The 18,935-nt window shown below is 42.2% G+C and overlaps 1 protein-coding gene across 13 annotated transcripts in view; it reads right to left on the minus strand.

The window, feature by feature from the left end:
* Positions 1-18,935, minus strand: part of MRTFB (myocardin related transcription factor B) — a 210,701-nt gene that overhangs the window by 153,626 nt on the left and 38,140 nt on the right. Inside the window, exon 1 of one of the 13 annotated variants that reach the window (XM_025416460.3) lies at positions 9,340-9,644. The exons of the other annotated variants lie outside the window; for them this stretch is intronic. The gene's annotated coding sequence lies outside the window, so the exon portion shown is untranslated. Of the gene's footprint in view, positions 1-9,339; positions 9,645-18,935 lie in introns of those variants that run through there. 13 annotated transcript variants of the gene reach the window in all.

The following is an 18,935-nucleotide window of genomic DNA, read 5'->3' on the forward strand; positions in this document are numbered from 1 at the left end:
ATGTCAAGTGCTTGGAGTCATGCTTGGCACTCAGAAGGCATTCAGTAATCGCTCACTGGCTTCATCTTTAGCTATAGTTATATATCCTGGCTGTATATTCACCTGTCATAGTATTCAGCCAGTATCTCATGAGACCTTGCCACATAAGACCTGTGGTAGTGAAGCTTTCTTCTGTGTGTACTGGGCCACTTGGGTGCAAATTCCAGCTCTGAAAATGTCTAGTTGGTGGGCAAGAACTTTCAAAGCCACAAGATCTTTGGTTAAAAATAGACGTGACAAAGGTACTTAGTTTACAGGATTAAAGGGAGAATGGAAGATATAAGATGAGAGGTCAGAGCAGAGCTGTGAGCACACAGTATATAGTCAATAAATGTTAGCAATCAGTGTTATTATTTTGTCTACCACATGCCTCGTTCTCTATTATATGAAATGACAAAAAGAGTAGCAAACTTATTATCTAAATTTTGTAAAAACCTCACACTAGACTTCATTTCCAGCTTGTCTTGACTTTCTAATTATACTTCAAACTTCAAAAAAAAAAAAGTTTATTCCTACCAACTGTTCAGACACACAGTAATATTCTAATGAATAAATGATAATGGGTTTTAAAATCTCCCTAACAAAAGCATAATACAAGCTAGTTCTCAAAGTAACAGAAGTTGAAATCAATATTTATATGTTGTGCTGTTTTCTCCAACATTTGGGATTTAACAGGTTTTGGATTTCTAGATAGCTGGCAATATACATGACTATATGTATAAACTAAAGTTTTCTGGAAGAAAAAAAATGAACTCATTTTTAAAGAAAAGGTATTGTTCTGGGGCGCCTGGGTGGCACAGTTGGTTAAGCGTCTGACTCTTGATTTCGGCTCAGGTCATGGTCTCTGGGTTGTGAGATCAGGCTCACACTAGCAGTGGAGTCTCCCTCCCTCTCTGCCCCTTCCCCATCCCCCACCCCACTCTAAAAATAAATAAAAGAAAGGAAAAAAGAAAAGGTATTGTTCTTATAGTCACTTCTGAAATCTAGGTACACAAATTAATCTCAATGGATTACAAGAATCCCAAAGTTGTTTGTTTTTTTAAGTACAATCAGTTAAAGCTCTCCATGTACTTTTTTATTCCTTATAATATTGTTACCTTTTTCTTAAAGTAGCCAGAGAAGTCCAGTATTTTGAATTTAGTCCTTGAAAGTAATTATTTAGGGTTACAATATTTGTACTGGAAATGACTAACTCCTGAAGGGAAGGCAGCTCAGGTTGCTGTGTTCCACAAGCCCTTTGTTTTTCAAGCAACATTACTTTAATTATTTCCTATAAATACCTCATTGTCCTTAAGAAAAATATTTTTCAGATAAAGATTAAAAAAATCTTTAATCATCACTTGGAACATGGACCTTGGAACATCACTTGGAAATGACCTCAGCATATTATAAACCTTCTAAAACAGATTTAGTGCATAAAGCCCATTTGTCAAATAAAAGCAACTATTACATGGAATTTCATTAAACAAGTTATTTTTAAAAGACTTAAGAGTTCTTATCAGATAAGTGGCAACAGAATATTTTTAGAAAATTCTGGGAGATATGGTAAAAACAAAACAAAAAACAAACAAAAAAACAAAACAAAACACCAACTCTGTCAACTAGACAGAACTGAGTTGTCAGCCAGAGAGGGCTCCTGCTTATTACCCTCACCCATCTCCAGTGCCACCTTCAACTCTTCTGACGTCTCCACTCCAAAAAGAAATCTTTGGCTGGCATGACCACTCCCTGCCAGGCCAAGATTTCCTTTAAACCATGCATAAGACTTATGATTTCCTTTTGGATCTAAGAAAGAAATGGGGCCCCAAGCATTTATTCCCAAAGGAATTCTGACCAGGAAGCCAATGATAGCCTTTCTGGAGGAGCTGGGCAGAGGGTGTGCCTGGTGCTGCCATTACATCGTTGCCAAGATAGCTCAAGAAAGGACCAGGCAACTAGTCCCTCTGATCTGAGATAGACAGCAGTGGCCAGACAGTCATGTTAATGTAACATTCCAGTCTCTATCTTCTTAGCACATTGCACTACTACAAGCCATAACCCTTAATATGGTCTTTGAGGCTGCAGTCAGATGGTTGGGGTGGGAGGGGAGGGGAGTCTTTACTTGAAGTGCTCAGACAATTCCAACAGGTACTAGAGTATGAAACAAAAGACAGATTTCACAGCTCTGAATAACCCAACCCCATGTACAACAGCCAAATATGCAATGAACGTACAGGAAAAAATACAATGGGAAAAAGTGTGGTAGTTAAATATTTATAGAGAAAAATTGAGAACCACCTATTGCCCATCAGTAGGTTAAATAAATATTGGTATATTCACTTCATTGAAATTATGCTGTAATTGAAAAAACAAACAGACCTCTGTGAACTGAAAGGGGAAATATCCACAATATACATTATGTGGGAAAACTTGGCTACTGAACAGAAAGGATCATGTATACATACAATACATACAGAGATGGAGTTGAGAGAAGGGGCAGGTCAGGAAAGCAGCTGGTGGGCAAGAACAGGCAGGGAGACTATGTGCAAGGCAGGCTGTAGAAGGAGGAAGACGGTGAGCTGAACAGAGAGGGAGCAGGAGGCAAAGAGCAGAAACAGGCGGGAAGACAGACCAACAGACACCCAGAGACACTTAACACTGGCTAGTGCTCTATCTCAGACAGGAGCTGCTAGCCACATGTGTCTGTTTAGATTTAAATTAATCTAAATCAAATTTTAAAAATTCGGTTCTGCAATTCCACTAGTCACATTTTGAGTGCTCCATGGCCACATGGAGCTAACAGCTACTGCTCCGACAGTACAGGCTGGAACCACTGCACACAGGACTGCTGGGTAGTGCTGTTCTATACCCCATGGTATCATGCAAACTTTTTACAACATGCTTGTTGTACTTGTATAGTCTGCAAAGAGAATAAAGACATTTCCAATGTGAAAAACAAAAATATACAGGTTTTCTGGTCCTCCTGCCCCATTCTGCATCTCTTTTAAAAGTTCTTTCTCAAGTAGCACAGAAGCACCGCAGCAGGTTCACACAGGCTTAATGATCTATATACTCCCAATTTTCTCAGTGATTTGGTTCTTGCTAAGTCAGTTACCTACTTAACAAGAGTTCAAATACCAGCAAAATAAGGAAGACAACGACATATATTTGGAGCATCGTGACATCGCTCTTGTTCTCGAAAATCTAAAGAAAAGGTCATGTTACTCATTCTTAGTGAAGTGAGCACAGTTGACAGCAACTTCTTGCAGATTAGACAAACATTTTAAATGGAAGCTTTTCTTCAAAAGAATAATAGCATTTAAAAATAGCATTCATTTTTTCTGATTCAATTCAGTACAAAGTAGAAAAGAAAAAAAGTAAGCCTGAAGTTAAAAAAAAAGGGGGGGGGGCATATTAACTGTAAAATAAATGGCAATGCTAAGAACCAGTTTTCAAATGAAAGCTACAACACCAAAGCAACGCACGTTCATAATAATCAGTTTCTAAAGGCCTTCTCGTGTAAGAGAAGTGTGAAGCATCTGGTGAGGTTTTAGGAGAGAGACACTTTCAAGAAAAGCTAATAGGAAGGTCTCCAGAAAATAACACAAGGGATTTATGGGGAAGGTACAAATGATAATATTTTGAGACCCTTAGTTGCCTCTGAAAAAAAAAAAAAACACTGCTGCACAAAGGTCACAGTCTCAGTCTCTATTGCTCCCCAGCAGCATCCAGTGACCCACTGGGTCCTGTGGTTAGATCTAATCTGTGCCCTCAAAGTTCTCTTCAAAACCCTGTAAAGCATCACATCCACCTACTTTCCAACTCAACCACCCGCTACTCTATTGCCAGACCCTAAGTTCCAATCACAACCATCTGTTCAAAGTTCCTATCATGGAGCTTTGCATATATATAAACTTCCAGTAATTAAGACAGTATAAAAGTGACACAAGAATGCATGATAGACCAATAGAGCAGGACTCTTGCATATTGAGCAATCTGAATAGTAGACAAAGTAGCATTACAAATCAGTGGGGGGAAAAAGATGGACTACGTAATTGGAGATGCTGGCTCATGCCACTAGTTTATTCACATGGAAAATTATTCCCTATCTCATACCACACACACAAATAAATTCCATGTGGATTAGACTCATGCTAAAGAGCAGAACAAACTTTTAGAAGAAAATATGGTAAGATCTCTTTAATGACCCCAAAGTACTCAAAGTACGGCAGGATTTATTAAACATGATGCAAAAAGCACCAACCATAAATGAACCGACTAATAAATATGACTTGATTAAAATGTAAACTTGCACACAACAAAGCACACCATAAAAGATAAGCCACTGGGAGAACATATTTGAAATGTAAAATATCAACAAAAGATAAGTAGCCAGAATATATAAAGAACTAAAGATATAGAAGGGGGGGGGGAAGCAAACCAACAGAAAAAGATACAAAAGAGAAACAAGTCACAAAAGAGGAAAGTGAAACTGCTAAATAAACATAAAGAAATGATCCTCAAACACACCAGAAATCAAGAAAATGCACTACTTCAAATTAGCAAAAAAACAGAAAACCTGATAATACCAAGGCCCAGCAAAGATATGGAACAAGAGGAACTCCCAGTCACTGCTACTAGGAGCTGCACTCTGTACAACTGTTGTGGAGAATGATCTGGTAACATTTACTGAAGTCAAGGATGCACATACCCTATGTACCAGCAACTCTATCTCTAGATACATTCTAAAGAAGCTGTTAAATATGCATAAGAAAATATGTACCACATGTTCTTAGCAAAGCATGGAAATAACCAAAACTCCCACTGACAGCCAATGAACAAACTTATAATCCTAGTATGCCACTAACAAAAACGATAATAGTAATGAATAATAGGAATTATTGCTACACACATCTATATGGATATATCTCATAATGTTAAATAAGTTGCAGAAAATACACAGAATATACCATAGGTACAAACTTCAAGATCCACAAACCAAATACACTGTTTATAAATATATATGCATGTAACATAAGTAGAAAGCCATGTAAGAGAATAACACTCACTTCAGGATGATGGTTCTTCCGCAAAAGGAAGATGGGTAAATAGCATCTGGCAGGAGTACACAGGGGGCATCAACTCTACATGCTATGTTTGGTTTATTTATTTTGTTTAAGATTTTATTTATTTGAGAGAGGGAGGGAGAGGGAGGGAGGGAAAGGGGGGGGGAGAAAAAAAAAAGCCAGAAGGTGGGGTAGAGAGCAAGAGAGAGGCAGACTCCCCACTGAGCAGGGGCCTGTCCCAAAGCTCGATCCCAGGAGCCTGGGATAATGACCTGAACTGAAGGCACCCGCTTAACCAACTGACCCACCCAGGGGCCCCTGTTTGTTTGGTTTTTAAGAGATTTTTTTGTTATTGATTGATTGATTTATGATAGACACACGGGGGGGGGGGGGCAGAGACACAGGAGGAGGGAGAAGCAGGCTCCATGCAGGGAGCCCGATGCGGCACTCGATCCCGGGACTCCAGGATCGCGCCCTGGGCCAAAGGCAGGCGCCAAACCACTGAGCCACCCAGGGATCCCCGGCTTTTAAAAGATTTTATTTATTTATTTGAGAGTGAGAGCATGAGTGGAGGGAGGAGCAGAGGAAAGGGAGAACCAGACTCCCCGCTCAGCAGGGAGCCTGATGTGGGTCTTAATCCCAGGACCCTGGGACCATGACTTGAGCAGAAGGCAGATGCTCAACTGACTGAGCCACCCAGGTGCACCACAATGTTTTCTGTTATATCATTTTAGGCTTTTAATGTAAAGCAAAGATAACCAAATGTTAAGATTACCAACATCTGACTAGGCTATGCAGAGATTATGTTATTCTCCATATTTTTCTACATCCGTATGATATTTCAAAGCATAAAGTAACTGATATTTTAAAGAAAGAGAAAAAGAAAGGCTGACACCTACTAAAGTGACTGTCTCCTAACATCATGCCTGTGGCTATAAGCAGCTTTTCTTTTCTTTTCTTTTTTTTTTTTTACAGGCAGCTTTTCTGTTTCCTTTTTCGTCTTCTGTATTTTCTACTTCTTTTCTTTCCAGAAAGTCAACCCGGATACTTCTAGTACAATTTCTCTGCCCATCTTACTCCCAAAACCAACCCTGTACTTTCTTGCTCCTTTGGTTCTTGGAGAGCCTACTATATGCATACTCACATTTGTGTAGTTATCTATCAAATGCCTACAAGGTACCAGTTCCTATGCCAGGAGCTGGAGAAATATACATTATCCTTTTTGTCATAGGCCTGGTCTCAAGGAACAGAAACATTAAATATGCATGGCAAAAACTATGCAATTAAAATTGTGAGGACTACTACTGAAGGAAAAAAAAAAACAAAACAGGTGCTATGGGACCATATGAGAGAAAGAACCATTATAGCCTAGACTGGATAGGAGGAATAAAAATATGCTAGGAAGAGAAGGGTGGAAGGGCCTTCTGGACAGAGAGACAATCCAATCCAGTGTCTTTTTCACTAGACTAGAGCAACTCAAGGAGTGGGGATTGTTTCTGACTCCTATCTGTGCCTGTTATTTCCTTGGTGCTTTAACAAACGCTTCCTGGATGATTCTAAGGCAGCCTATGAGCTATCAGGAGATTCTGTGCCTACAGCTCTAAGGTAGGAAAGTAGTCTCTGGGGAATGGCCCAATAAGTAAAAGTAGTCAAACAGGCAGAATGGAGTCTGAGCCCACTGTGTTTAGTAAATTTAATCCCTCAGAAAGCACTTGCTAACTGTTCACTTCATGAGAGGTGAGCCTGACTTCTTCATCCATCTATCCACCTGTTTATCCATCTCTTCTTTGTACAGTACCTTCATCCCCACCTTATCTTATCAATTTAATTCAGTACTTTTAGGGATCCCTGGGTGGCGCAGCGGTTTGGCGCCTGCCTTTGGCCCAGGGCGTGATCCTGGAGACCCGGGATCGAATCCCACATCGGGCTCCCGGTGCATGGAGCCTGCTTCTCCCTCTGCCTGTGTCTCTGCGCCTCTCTCTCTCTCTGTGACTATCATAAATAAATAAAAATTAAAAAAAAAATTCAGTACTTTTAAGAGGATCTATGTGTGCCAAGCTAGGGATATGAAGACCCACAGAAGCATAGCCTCTGCCACAAAGAGCTTTCCTTCCAATCCACAACTGAGGATGATTGTGTCCCCCAGGAAACATTTGAAAATGCCTGAAAACATTGTTAGTTGTCACAATGCAGCAGAGGGCATGGGGTATGCTACTGGCATCTAGTGGGTAGAGTCCAGGGATGCTGCTAAACATCCTATAATGATGCTTACAATGACAGTCCCCCATGACAAATAATTATCTGGCCCCAAATGTTAATGCCAAGGCAGAAAAACCTGGTATAGATTATTTAGAATCATGTCTAGAGGACAAATGGCAGAGATCAAAAGCCAGAGGCCAAGGCAGGTCAGATGTCAAAGGGCTAGAAGGGTATTACACCAGGTCATGAGATTATAGCATATAAACAGTGTCAACAGTGTTGAGGTTGAGGAACCAGCTCTAGAGAGTTAGCAGTGTAATTATACTCCAATGTAAAAGAAGTATAAAATGTCATCCAAATACAAAGATGCAGCATCTTACCTAGAACCAGCAGTGAAAAGGTTTCCTTGGAAGGGACACCTAATTAAAAACCTAAAAATCAGATGAGTTAGAGAGGGATGTAAGGATGAAGGTGGGGTAAAGGGGCTATCCCAGACAGAAGGTACAGCCAAATGGGAAGGTGGGACTATGGAACAGAATATACAGGTTTGTACAATAGAAAGTGGGAGCAGCTGCTGAAGGGCTAGAGAGGCAGACGGGCCCAGACCATAAAGGGTGTGTGGGATGGGCTAAGAAACGCGGACAGGATCCCTGGGTGGCTCAATGGTTTAGCGCCTGCCTTCGGCCCAGGGCATGATCCTGGAGTCCTAGGATCAAGTCCCACATCAGGCTCCCCGCATGGAGCCAGCTTCTCCCTCTGCCTATGTCTCTGCCTCTCTCTCTCTCTCCTTCTCTCTCTCCCATGAATGAATAAATAAAATCTTTAAAAAAAAAAAAAAGAAAGAAATGTGGACCTTACCTGTGGGGCAGTAAGAAGCCACCGAAAGGACTGACACAGAGGAGTGATATAAATAAAGCTTGAAACTGAGATGAAACTGATCATCTCCCATGATCCAGATGACAAGAGTCCTAGCTTGACCTAAGGCTAGTTCTGAGGATGGAGGGGAAGCATTCAAGAGATGCTTGGGTATTAAGTACCACACCAAGATGGTATCTATGCCAGTTCTCTGCCTACTATTCCAAAGCCTCCCAAACTCCAAAACCTAAAAGTTTTTTAATAATTCATCTGTGGCCTAACCTAACCAGAACCATGTGGCAGTGAAACCAGAACCTAAACTTACTTGAGGCTATTAATAGCACACTAATCTATTTAATGTGAATATTTCAGGCAGAAGTACTAATGTTTGATTATGGGGTAATGCCATTAACTTTTTAAAATTCAAAAAGTCCAGAATGCCTGGGGGACTCAGTTGGTTAGGCATCCAACTCTTGATTTTGGCCCAGGTCATGATCTCAGGGTTGTGAGTTTGAGCCTTGTGTTAGGCTCCACACCCAATGCCTGAGATTCCCTCTCGCTCCCTCTGCCTTCTCCAAAACACTTTTCTTAAAAAACAAAAACAAAAACAAACAACAAAAAACCCTACCCTGCAAAACAAAACAAAACAAAAACAAAACTTCTCTAAAATTCAAAAAAGCCTGTATTCCAAAATGCAGCTGACTTCAAGGGTTTACAATAAGGGGCCATGGACTAACACAAGGTGCTAAATTAACTGTTATCAAATTCCAGTGAACTGGCAAAGTAGGTTACTGGATGATTATTTGTTCAGAATATTCTTCTAAGTCACTATCCTACTAACAACAGGATGAAACTTCCAGATAGCACATATATATATACCATGTGATTCATTTTATGTAACTTTGCCTTAAAAACCTAGAAATTTGGGATGCCTAGGTGGCTTAGTTAAGCAGCTGCCTTCGGCTCAGGTCATGATCAGGGTCCTGGAATCAGCCTCTTGTTGCTGAGCAGGGATCCTACTTCTCCCTCTCCCTTTGCCCCTTCCCCCTGCTTGTGTGCAGATGAGTGAGCTCTCTCAAATAAAAAAATAAAATCCTTAAAAAAAAACAACAACTAGAAAATTGGCATGTGACCCTAGCAGACACAGCAGCAGGATTTGGGGAAAGAACTAAAATTACTTCACCAAAATTTATCTACTTACTTCATAATTCTCCTCCTCCCAGGATAGCCATGCAGAAGAAAGAGTAGGTACAATCAGTAACAAGAACCAGATCTTCATATTAGTAGAATAATTCCAAGTAAAGCCAGTTAGTAGTTGAAAGAGTCTGAGGTCACCCTCCCAATCACCGTTAGCATAGCCATAAACACATCAGTGACCTGATGCTTTCTTGGCAGAGGAGACCTGTGCCAAGGGGCCACTGAGCACAGCTGCAGAAGCAAGGATGAAGGGCCTGGGTCCTACTCTCATTCATTCCTTTACTCCTCATAATGTAGCTGTGAAGAGGTTTCTGTGTCCCAGGCACTGTTTTTTCTAGGTGCTGAGTATATAACAGAGACAGACATGGTCCCTCAGAGCTGTGGGGTTCTATGAGGGCACAATGACATGAAACAAGGTGTAAGAAGGGAGGAAGGGAATGCATAATGATGACAGTATGCATCAGAAGGATGGAATGAAGCAGGAAGGGAAGAATCTAGAAAAATCTGAGAAAGGGACACTGAAACTGAGACCTACAGGATGAGAAATTATTATTATTATTATTTTTTTTTAGGATGAGAAATTCTGATAGGAAGGTACTAGAAAAAGGAAGAAATGGAACTGAAGTGAACCAGACCCCAGGAAAAAATAATGTTTGCGAGCTAAAGGTGAGAGGTGGAAGTCCGTGAAGCTGAGAGACAGCAGAAACATGGTGGAATGCAGCCTCAAGTGTAGGCTGGAGAGGATTATCATCCGTCCATTCATCCTACTGGCAATGGGACTACACTTTCTGATGTTCTAGAAGGCACTTCCTACCTAAAAAAAAATAATTGTGGGAAGTGCATTTAAAATACTTAAACATTTTAAGCTTCTTCGGCCTAGGGGAAAACAATCCCTCTAATGTAATAAAGTACACCTAAAATGCACTTCAAATGGACAAAATAAATAGTTGTGTAGTGAAACATTTAGAACACTTACAATGAGTCTGAATAATAAATTAGGTCATCAGCAGCATGCTGCCAACTTTGTAAAGCACTATGGTCTGGCAGGGGACTTTAGAATAATAAATTTACCAGAAACATAATTAAGATATTCAGATGTCAATTGAGAAGACTTTGGCACATTAAAGTTTCCAACCACAAATATACCAGTGTAAATCCTACTCCATATTTTGAACCTATGACAGTTTGAAAAGCAAATGCTAGTATTCGACCCCGATGAGCCTAAAGAACTAGCCATTCAGAGCCACTACTTATTTCTATTGACAGACTCTTGTTATCCCATGCCAGAGTGACAGACTTTTAAAAACCAGTGTTAGCCATTTTAGTGCTGTCTGTGTAATGCTTGTTATCCTACAATAATTCAAGAGACCTACTAAACTAGAAGAGCTCATATTTCACTTAATGCGCCCTGGAGAATTTGGGGGGAAATGAGGACTGATGTAAGGGAGGCAACACCTCACAACTGTTACTTAGTCTCTTTGTGGATATGATTTCCCCCTCAAACCGTCTCCTCCTCATTTTTTGTTAGAACCATGTACTGACCACACAGCCTCTCCCAATTCCTCAGAGACTGGGCCTGATGTGCGGTTTTTCCGTGTAATCCCCTGCCATCATAATAGAGGAGCTGGACCTCCCTCTAATTATCCGGGGACCCAGAAATTCAGCTTCTTCCACAACGGCACCTCTCCCATCCTCTCCAGCCCCCACAGAACAATCCCATGCCAGGCCTACCCTAGAATTCTGTGACTACATCGTTGCCTCCTCCTTTCTGCCTCCTGTACCTGCTCGTTCAGGCTACTTTCCCTCCCTCCCACCCTCCCTTCATCCATCAATTCAATACTCAACTAATATTCACTATATACCTGCCTTTTGCCCAGCTCTATTCTAGGTATGGGGGGGGGTGGTATTAACAAATTACCACATAATAACTCAGACAGTAGAGTCTGTCCTTATGGAGTTTACAAATAAGTAAAATACATTGTCACATAGTGGTGAGAGCTACAGAGACAAACAGAAAGGCAGGGAATGGGGATGCTAGTGCTGGACAAGAGAAGCATCTTTTCAAATAGGATGGCCAGAAAAGCCCTGAGGGGAGATACCTGAGAAACCCCAACCCTGAAGGAGGTAGGGGATCAAGCTATAAAGAGGACCTGGAGTACGATGGGGATAGAAAAATCAGACTTCTACTATCGATTGATCCCTTTGGTCGCTGCATCAAAACAGACTGGAGCAACAGCAGAACGAGGAATACCTGGCGCTCTCTCACCCTCCCTCCCCTGCAACCCATCCAGTGGTAGTTTCCCTCCCACAGCCCTCATGCTACTGGACTCAGACGTGGGGTCAGTATCACCCTGCTCATCATCACTCTTGCTTCCAGGCATTCCCTCCCCCACTTCCCTGGAGGCCCCTGGCTTTGAATGTCATATCATCAGACTATGCTCACTACCAGGCTGTTATCCAACACCCCGCACCCCCATGACCATCTGCCAAACCAAGAATACTCCTCTGTCATCACAATTTCATTTACCTACCCTCTGACCACCACTTCCTGGATTTCCAGCTCCCTCTCTTCCCAAGTCTGGATCCAACAATCCATTCACCTTCTTGGGGTCTTCGCACCACTGATCCTACCACCTTTTCACTGTCCCTCGTTCCTTGATATGGCCTCTTCCCTCTTCTACTTAGTGATCAGTCCCTTAAACTCCATTGCTGTCTTTGTGCCTGCTTAGCAGACCACGGACACTGATTAAATCCCACTCCACCCCTACTCCACACCTGCCCCTGTACAAGGAAGAGCTGATGGGGCGGAAGGAAGTCCAAAGTCAGCAGAGGAATGCTCCTGAGTGGGTGAGAGGGGATGGTATCCAGGACAGAAGGGATGCCCCCAAAGGGCCCTGCAGTAGGGGAGGGAGAGCTGAGGGGAAAGCACATGTGCAGTTAGGTCACAAGCAGCTCGAGGACGTCCTCTTCTGGTTGCTTCTATGTTCTGAGTGATGGGCAGTGAGGCCATGGAGGAGTGTGAGGTGAGGAAAGTGGTTAGAGGCCTGAGGAAAGGAGGGGTAGGGGTGAGTGTAAGCAGCACCACCCTTTTCTCCCTCTTCCAGGGTACCCAGCCCCTGCCCCCACCAACCTTTCTAACCAGCCCGGAACCTGGCAAGGGTGGCAGAGGGGACAGGCCACTGAACCAGTCCCCGTGTCTAACTCTGGTTTCCTTCCTCCAAATCCCTAAAGCCAAGCACCGCTGGGCAAATCCAGTTGTCACCAACTGGATTCTCAGTAAATCCTTTCCTCGCCTCTGGTTAATGCCCATTCCAACGCCCATAGCAAGTGAGGATTTCCTACTTTCCTCAGGTCCCTAGCACTACCCCCAGAGCAGAAGAACTTGGCTTCTGTTTTTTTGAGGGAAAAGGCCACTTGATATGTGTGAACTTTAAAACTTCCGTCTCTAGGACTCAAAACCCCCACATGTTTAACATCCAGAGTCCTACCCTCCTGGTTCACAATGTTCTTTCTTTTGTTGTATGGCTAACCTCACCTCTCCCTCTACCTCTTCCACCTCCAGTCTACAAGGCTTTATTTAGTTATCCTACCCTCTTGTATCCTGAATTTGCTAAATTTATAGGTTATGAAGAGAAAAGGCACTCCAGATGAAAGAAACAAAATGAACAAATTGCATAAGGATGAAAGAATATGGAATGCTTATGAAAACAGTGATAACAGTCTTATCACATAGCAGGGTGTGTTGGAGAGTGACAGAAAATAGTTAGATGGGTAGGGACAAGGTTACGGAGTATCTTAAAAGCCACACAGTGTAGGGTGATGATTTCTGAACAAAGAAATACTCCCAGTGGAAATGGCATTTAAGGGAAATGAGACTCAGAGCACAGGATGGGATGGATTGGGATGGGATGGGATGGGATGGAATAGGAAAGGAAGGATTTACAATGAAAACAGGAACCGGATGAGGGGTTGGAGGCAGGGAAGGTGGAAGGCAAGAGGGTGAGGCGATCGTCCTGACATATATAATCAGAGCCTAGTCAGATGTGGAGGTAGGAAGGAGGAAGAAAGGACAAAAGACATTTCCCAGAAAGAAATGGACAGCACCTAGTGGCTGACAGCACACTGGGTGAATTCCAGCCCGAGCTCCAGGAAAGAGGGGCTAAGTGCTCCAAGGTGGCAGGCACAGTGCCACCCTGGTGACATCTTCAGTCACTGTACTTGGAGGCTGGATGGGGCTGGCACCTCTGAGATCATGTGATTCAGTCCCCGTACTTTATACATGAGGAAGCAGAGGCCTAAAGAAGTGGAGTGGGGTGTCCAAAGCCTCCAAGCAAGTTGTTGAGAGAGCAGGCACTAGAGCCCTCACCCCTGTCTGCCGTTGGAGCTCTTTGCACCACACCTTGCCACCTCCGCTAGAACCTACTCTGCTCTTCCTATGTGCCCACGGAGACCCACAGGTGCCATGCTTCCACTGACACAAATCACGCTCAGGAGCCGGCCACTGGATTCTGGCCTCTGCATGCATCTGGTCAGGAATCAGAGTCAGGAATCAGAGCAGCAGGGCTGACTCCACCCCAGGACATCCACAGCAAGCCCAGCTCCAACTGTGCCACGTGTCCAGACGCCGTTTTCGAGTTTCTAGTGGGTCTCATCAAGGTGACACAGTGAACAGGACATAACCCTACTCCAAGGATCATTAAAATGACTTTGAAATTACCAGGGAAACCCTTACTGTTTCCTTCTGCCCCTGCCATTCCAACTCAGTGACAGAAGTTAAGATGCTGTTTGCCCCTTGTGTGACGGAAATCTTCAGTCCTGCGTATGATTTCCTGGCAAACAATGCAACGGTATTTGGTATTTTTCATACTGTCAGCTCACAGAGCTCTGCTGATAACGAAAAGGAGTCTATAATATTTCTAGCAAGGCTTCTACTTTTTCCCCCGGACAATGTTCTTTAGTAAAACAGGAGTTTCTAGGTTATTTCCCAGGGAATTTTGAGCATCCACAGAAGTTAACAGGAATACAGCTGCCAGTGTTTTATGGAGAACAAGCACAATGATTTACACCAAATAAATATGGACAACTTAGCCGTCTCATTTCCTCCATCCATGTCAAAAAGAACTTCAACGAGCTACCACAGACTTCAGCAAGCTATCCATGTGAAGATACATATTTAGAGTGGACTGCCCTGAACTATCCAAACTTATTAATAGTTGCCTGAATGAAGTCAATAAATAATGCTGAATAATTTTATAACAGAAGAATTTAGTTTATTTTTCTCTCCTCTTGCTATTTCAAAGAGCTGCAACAATTTTTTGAAGAAAAAAGGAAAAGAACTATAAAATATGCCAAATCCCTCCTTGTAGAATATTGGTAAGTCTGTGCTTTCAAGAACAAATTTTCAAATATCAGTCCCCATAATGATGATGATAATGTGATTAAAATTATTTACACAATTGTGTAATTGATTACACAACTCAGGTGCTGAACCTGACTCCTCAGAGTACATTTTCTTCTATCTTTATTTCCTCATATATTTATTTTGAAATGTATTTTTTTAACCACATGCTTTGAGCACCTCAGCAGCTTATACTGAGTACATATGTTTGCTTAGCAGCTTCAGGATTCTCCTTTGTGACTAAGCGGCAGGTGCTGTTCAGTTTATTTTCACACACGTAAACTAAGCCCTTGAACTTGGGGTGAGGAAAAGCATTCGGCTTAAAGTTTGGAAAGGAAGGAACTACACAACAGCTTCCTTTAGAACAGCCTGCTTTTTTCTGCTTCCTGTATGAAAATAATATTGTATTTGTATAAGAATTGCTAAGAAACAATGAAGAAATTATATTTTAGCCTTTCGAGAGTTAGGCTTAAAGAGCAAACAATTTCTTCCAAGCAAAGGACAGAAAAAGAGACTAATAAAATAGAAATGTGGTACACATTTTAAAGTGGATTATACAATTTTCAGATTACTATAAGGAGCTCATTTTCTTTCACAAATGACAGGGATGAAGACTTTCAGCTTTAAAAATCCCAAATATCAAGCTATTGCATTTAGTAGAGATGACAGGGGAAAGGTTTTGCTTCTGTAGTTGCTGCTGTTGTTGTGAAACTGTTTTAATTAAAACACAGAAACACACAAACACACACACGCCTCCATGCATGCACACACACACATACCCCAAGTTCATTATTAAACATAGCTTTTCAAACTCCAACTGAGCCAGAGACAAGTGAGCATTCTCTTTCAAAATAAAATTAAAATGCATCCGGAATTTCAAAATCCCAGGGGAGAGAGGTGGCTTCTCTCTGAAAGCCTGCCCCTTCCTCCCTGAGGAGGCTTTAACTGCCCCCCTCCTAGACTTGCACAAAGAGGCCCTATTCCCCAGCAGCCAGCTTCCATGGCTATCTCCCATGCATGGATTTCAACAGCTAACATGTGCACAGCCAGGAAGAAGATCATGTTGTTCATCAGCTCTGGGTTCTTTGCGTATAATTCTGAATGCTACTACCATGCATTTAGAAATTTTCCATTGAGGGTTGTTAAATGAACTGAAGCTTATAATGAAATTGAAGCTCTTGTTCTCATAGTATTCTCTTCCGAATGCTAACATTTCATCTTATTTGGGTAGTCAAGATTCAAGGTGTGTTAGAGAATTCCACACACCTGGATCGTTCAGCAAAGAGTTTCGTACAGATGTGCGAAACTATAGATAGGACCAAGTTTCTCGGATGCTACTGAACCTGCCCTGGTCCCACCCCATCACAGTATCCAGTATCAGGCCCAGTAGTGTTCCAAATCCAGGGCTCAGAGAAGCATAAGGTCCTGGTCTGGCAGATGGAAGCCAGGTAGAGAGCAGCCCAACTCACTACAAGCTCACCCCTGGAAGCATCACAGTCTACTGCTACTGCCTGAACTCCATCAAGTAAAGGGGTGCCTGGAGAAGTGGCAGTGAGGACAGAAGGCAGTGGTGGCCACCATCCAGAATGAGAGGGCAGGGCTATCTGGTCCTACCTGGCAACAGACACTTGGGAAAGAATAAAGAAATGTGTGCCTCTGGAGCCCCCAGTAATTGCTACTGTGTCCTCTCCATGCTGCACCTCAAACTACTGACCCTTCTGCACCCTCCTCTCCAGCAACCACCACCCCATGTGCACTACATTCTTCTGGTTCTCTTCAGTTTTTCATCTGCCTGTAAGATTCTCAGGTCACTGGGGTGAGGAAGCTCATCTTTTCATCTCTATATTTCTCCTTGGCTTCTAGCAGAGTAGTTGGTGCAGGGCAGTCCTTTAGTATTTGCTGAACTTTTTGTTGGCAGAGATCAAAATGAAGTCTATCTTCTAGTATGTTCACCCCCGCAACTGTGCCTACCTCCTACCCTATGCCTAGTGCTCATTCCTTATAAATCTGATCAAAACTACTAGCAGGGAGGGATAGAATAAACCCCTGAAATCTAAAAGGAAAAATATAGGTGGCTGACATAGGTGACAAAATGATGGGATTTCAATTACCGAGATGTGAATGGAAGAGAGATTGTCAGCGGCTGCACTGGAAGCACGCCATGGGGCAACTGCTTCCCCTCATACCTAGCTGGTCCGCAACACAGACAAGTTTTGTGTCCTTTCTTTCCCCCCAAGTCTTCGGCACCGTCGGCTCTGCCTAGCTGCCATCTCCATCCTGTCCCCCTCTGGTAACCTATGCCTTGACCCATTTGATAGTAGTTCTGATGAGCTACTTTAAATAATATACTGAACAAATGCAGACAGCCATACAGTACATTCAGCATACACTTAACTTCGTATCTGTCCATTTATGTTCTCAATGAAGCTGGAAGCTGCCTTCGGGCAGGAGCTATTCTTCTCCACACTGAGTTCCAGACCTGTGCTGAGCACATGTATGTATTCAACAAGGCATCACAAACAAGATTTGCAATCCAGGAAGCATGGGAATATTTTACAAACATAGCATCCTCACTGTCAGTTACAAAAACATCCAAAATTACCAGAAAGTTGGAATGAACAATGATAATATTAATACTGTTAAAAAGCAATTAACATTTCCTTAGAGCTAATTTTTTTTTTTTAATTTTTTATTTATTCAGAGGCAGAGAGAGAGAGAGGCAGGCAGAGAGGCAGAGACACAGGCAGAGGGAGAAGCAGCAGGCTCCATGCAGGGAGCCCGATGTAGGACTCATCCCGGCTGCCTTCCTTAGAGCTAATTAAATATCAAACGTTGAGCTACACCCTTCACCCTTCTTCTCAAAAGAGAGAGAGGGTCTCTCTTTTAACCCTCCTGGGGTTTGGAGAGGTTTGTAACCTCAGTTATACAGTCAAGTGGGTCAGCTGACAGACTAACTGCAAAGTATACTCAACTAGCTCATGGATTCAAATATTGAAGATCCCCAATGTATTTCCTAACAATATGGCTAAGAAGATGGATAGCAATTTAAAAAGAAATGCTTCAAAATAACTTTTCAGCTCACTCCCATTGCACCTCGTACAGGTCAACACTCTATCAAAGGCCCCGCACTCGTCCCTGTGTCTGATTATGTGCCCATGAGAATCTGAGCTCCTAGAGGCTGAGAACTCTGTCTTTTCATCTGTATACTCTGGTCTCTAACAAGGTATCCACCACACAAGTGCATGGTTGATGCCTGTCATTGCAATAGTTGTAGGAGTAGCAGCATTAAGATTCTTAGTTTCCAACACCTATTTTTCACAGCAAATTTGTATCAAGATCGACATCGTAACTTTCAACTCATTAATTTAAATTTATTTCCATAGCAACTAGGCAAAGTGCTTCTTATAATACTGGCAAAGGCAAGCTCTAACTTAAGGTTCAACCCACTGAAATACTTCACAATCATTTGCTTTTGTTCTTAGTATGAAGAGACAGAATGACAGCGTTTAACTCTCTGTAACTTCCTCTCTAAGAACACTCTAACTTCACCATTAACACCAAAGCAAAACTTATTTCTTCAAACCTAACTAGGCTATCGTTTCGATTAATAAAAGGACAGCATCTTATTACTTTGCAAATCTAAAAATCTATAAGAAACAGTATTGTTTTCTGTCTAATTAGGCCAGAGCTATATTTCAGACTCTGACAGAGCAAAAGGGAAAATTGTAACATTTCATTTTTAAAGTAAATATCACTTTTTTCTGATAACTGCCTTTTTATAAAAGATGTCATGGACAATTCTATAAGAGATTAGAAGAGACCTCTGTAGACTAATTTAAAATATGGACTAAATCAGCAAGGAAGTGGTATAAAACAACTTCTCAGCAGCCCTGGTGGCTCAGTGGTTTAGCGCCGCCTTCAGCCCAGGGCATGATCCTGGAGATCCAGGATCGAGTCCCACGTCGGGCTCCCTGCATGGAGCCTGCTTCTCCCTCTGCCTGTGTCTCTGCCTCTCTCTCTCTTTCTGTGTCTCTCATGAATAAAAAAAAAACTTCTCAAGACCTTGTCAGTTCAGTAATTTTAACTCAAAAGAAAGGAAAAATTGGTTCAACTTTTCATTTCTAATTAGAGTGCTTGCTTTCTGAAAGTTTGCTGATTTCCACAATTTTAAAAAAAGTTTCAATTTCTGGGCATTAGTTCAC

The sequence above is a fragment of the Canis lupus genome, chromosome 6 (assembly GCF_003254725.2).
Source record: "Canis lupus dingo isolate Sandy chromosome 6, ASM325472v2, whole genome shotgun sequence".
Lineage (NCBI taxonomy): Eukaryota > Metazoa > Chordata > Mammalia > Carnivora > Canidae > Canis > Canis lupus.